Genomic DNA, 3,203 nt, shown 5'->3' on the forward strand with positions numbered 1-3,203 from the left:
TGCTTCAGTCTCCTGGGTACTGGGATTATAGGCATGTGCCACACACTTGGTGCTACACAAAATTTTTTATACTTTAAATCATTGTTGTTTTTGCTTATAATGTTAATACAATATAGGTGTATAAGTAGTTGTTATACAGTGTTAAGGGATGACAGAAAAATTCTATGCATGTCAGTATAGACACAATGTATGAAGTTTTTTTTCTATTCATGGATACAGAAGGCCAACTATAAGTATCAAAGGGAATACAGTTAAAGCACCAACTGTATGCCCTCTGGAACAGTTCTAAAAGCTGCCTTATTTCTTTGCTTTCTTTTCATCCTTCTCTTAATAATTGATTTTTTTGAGCGTTTTGTTGGAAGTATCTGCACAGTGAGGAAGAGGCCCTGCAGATTTCCGTGCCACTGGGTCCAGATGGTGAGGGTATTCACTGGAAACCTGCCCTGGGAGGCCACAGAGCAAGAGATCCGCTCATTCTTTGAGCAGTATGGGAAGGTGCTGGAATGTGACATCATTAAGAACTATGGCTTTGTGCACATAGAGGACAAGACAGCGGCGGAGGATGCCATCCGGAGCCTGCACCACTATAAGTTGCATGGAGTAACCATCAATGTGGAAGCCAGCAAGTACAAGAGCAGAGCTTCAACCGAGTTACACGTGGGTAACCTCAGCCCCACCTGTACCAACAAAGAGCTTCGGCCCAAATTGGAGGAATATGGTCCAGGCATCCAATGTGACATCGTGCAAGATTACGCCTTTGTACACATGGAGTGGGGAGAAGATGCAGTGAAGTCCATCGGGGCCTTGATAACACTGAGTTTCAAGGCAAACGAATGCACGTGCGGTTGTCCACCAGTCAGCTTAGGACTGCGCCTGGAGTGGGAGACCAGGGCGGCTGCTGTCGGTGCGGGAAAGAGGGCAGTGGTCCAAAAAGTGTCCAATAGATCGTTCGGGCCACGTGGCGGACTTGACCAAGCAATATAATGAGCAATGTGGAGCAGTGCGTACACCTTACACTATGAGCTACGGGGATTCGTTGCTTTACAACAACGTGTACGGAGCATTCGATGCCTACCACAAGCGCCGCGGTGCTGCCCGGTCCTATGAGGCAGTGCCAGCTGCAGCTACTTCTGCGTATAATTAAGCAGAACAGACCTTGTCCAGAACACAGCCATGGCCGTCACCTCCCCTCCACCTCTCTCAATCCCCACAATAGACACTTGTTGCCGGCCTCTGGAGCTGCCGCCGCCACAGCTGCTGCTGTTACTGCAGCTTCCACTTCATATTATGAGCGGGATGAGCCCCCTGCGTCGCGCTCCAGGCCCAGTCCCCACTGTTGGAGAGAGGTAGGGTTATGGGTATGAGAGCGAGTTGTCTCCAACTTCTGCAGCCGCGCGGAATTCCTTGTCCGACATGGCCCGGTATGAGCGGGAGCAGTACGCGGATCCTACTCAGTACTCATACTTTTAAAGCTTGAGGTGGGATGTGTGTGGGCTGAAATTCTGAGCTGTAGTTTGTGCATGAGAATACCCACTTCGTTGGTACCCCGTCTCCGAGATGTTCTCGGCTCTGCGCATTCAGTCTCTCGGGAACCGTGGACCTTAATTTACCTTGCTGAATTCAGACCTCCTTTCTTTTTCTCTCTAGTGCCCATTATCCTGCTCTTGCTGTTGTTTAATACTTCTCATGTTCTGTTTTCCCAGCAGGTCTCACTGTGGTGTTGGATTTGGGAAGGACCTCGGTGAGAGTCACCACTGCTCTTGGGTTTCTTTTAGCCCAAAGGCTAGACCTAGAGTCGGATCACTTTATCTTCCCAGTGAAATAAATGGCTTTTCAACTTAGAAAAAAAAATAATTATTGAGTTTTTGAGGTATCTAAGAAGCTCTTTGCTTAAGGATGCGTAATTTTTTCGAATTCCACAGAGGCTTCCTTTCTCAAATCCTATTCAATTCACAACCTTGAAATCAAGTTGTGTTTTACACCCTACGAAGCTCCCAGCCACTGGGTTCTCCCTATTCCCTTTCACTTCTGTTTGTAACTAGTTAATTCTGTCCTACTTTAATCTTTATAGTAATATCCTGCCAAAGTTATTAGAAAAATAACATTCATGTCCTTATAACATGGTGTGAAAATTTGACACATGTATGCAATATGTAATAAATCAAGATAATATTTGCCTCTCCCCAAACATTTATCCTGTGCACTGGGAACCTTCTAACTCAGTTCTTCATAACACATAATCAATTGTTTTGAATTGTCACTATAGCCACCTCATTATGTGTGACAGAGCACATTCTTTTTATGTAACTCCATTTTATACCCATTATCACAGCTCCCTTATCCTTTATCCTCACAGGTTTTGTTTATTTGTTTTTTTCCCGGAACCAGGGATTGAACTCAGGCCCTTGCGCTTGCCAGGGAAGCACTTATTCCACTGAGCCATCTCCCTGGCCCCACTTCATGGTCTTTGCCAGTGACCACTATCCTACTCTCTGTTTTAAACTATTCATTTATTTATTTGGTACAGGGTCATGCTGTGCAGCTTGGGCTTGTAGTGATTCTCCTGCCTCAACTTCCCCAGTGCTGGGGTTACAGGCGTGTACCACCATACCAGGTTTGTGGCTGGTACAGTGCTCCCGGGATTCCGGGGCCAGCATGGCATGTGGTACTGTGCTGTGTCCGCAGTCCCTCTCTACTGTGTTAGCTTCCACATAAAGAGTGAGAACATGCAACAGCTGTCTCTCTGTGCATGCCTTATTTCATTTAACATACTGTCTTACAATTCCACCCATGGTATTGAAAATGACAGGATGTCATTTTTTTTCCTATACAAGTAGACTATGTATATAATCTCACACTTTATTAATTCATTTATTGATAGATACCTCAGTTGATGCCACTGTCTTGGCTAGGTGGAGAGTGCTGCAATAAATGAGCACTGATGTCTCTTGACATACTGATTTTATTTAATTGGATATATACCCAGGATCTTTTTATCCTTGCCATTACTTATTCTTTTTTATTATAGCCACTCTGAGGGGGAGATAATATTTCATTGAGTTTGATTTATATTTTCCTAATAATTAGTGATAAAACATTTTCCCCCGTGAACTTGTTAGTCATTTGCTTACCTTTTGAGAAATGTTTGGATTATTTATCTATTTTTAAATTTTTTTGTTATTTTTTTTAGCTATGATTGCAGA

At 44.1% G+C, this 3,203-nt stretch overlaps 1 pseudogene; it reads left to right on the top strand.

The window, feature by feature from the left end:
- The first annotated feature begins 414 nt into the window (after positions 1-414).
- LOC101591476 lies at positions 415-1,470 on the top strand (annotated as a pseudogene).
- The last annotated feature ends 1,733 nt before the right edge of the window (positions 1,471-3,203 follow it).

Source organism: Octodon degus, unplaced genomic scaffold (assembly GCF_000260255.1).
Source record: "Octodon degus isolate 3935 unplaced genomic scaffold, OctDeg1.0 scaffold00026, whole genome shotgun sequence".
Taxonomy (NCBI): domain Eukaryota; kingdom Metazoa; phylum Chordata; class Mammalia; order Rodentia; family Octodontidae; genus Octodon; species Octodon degus.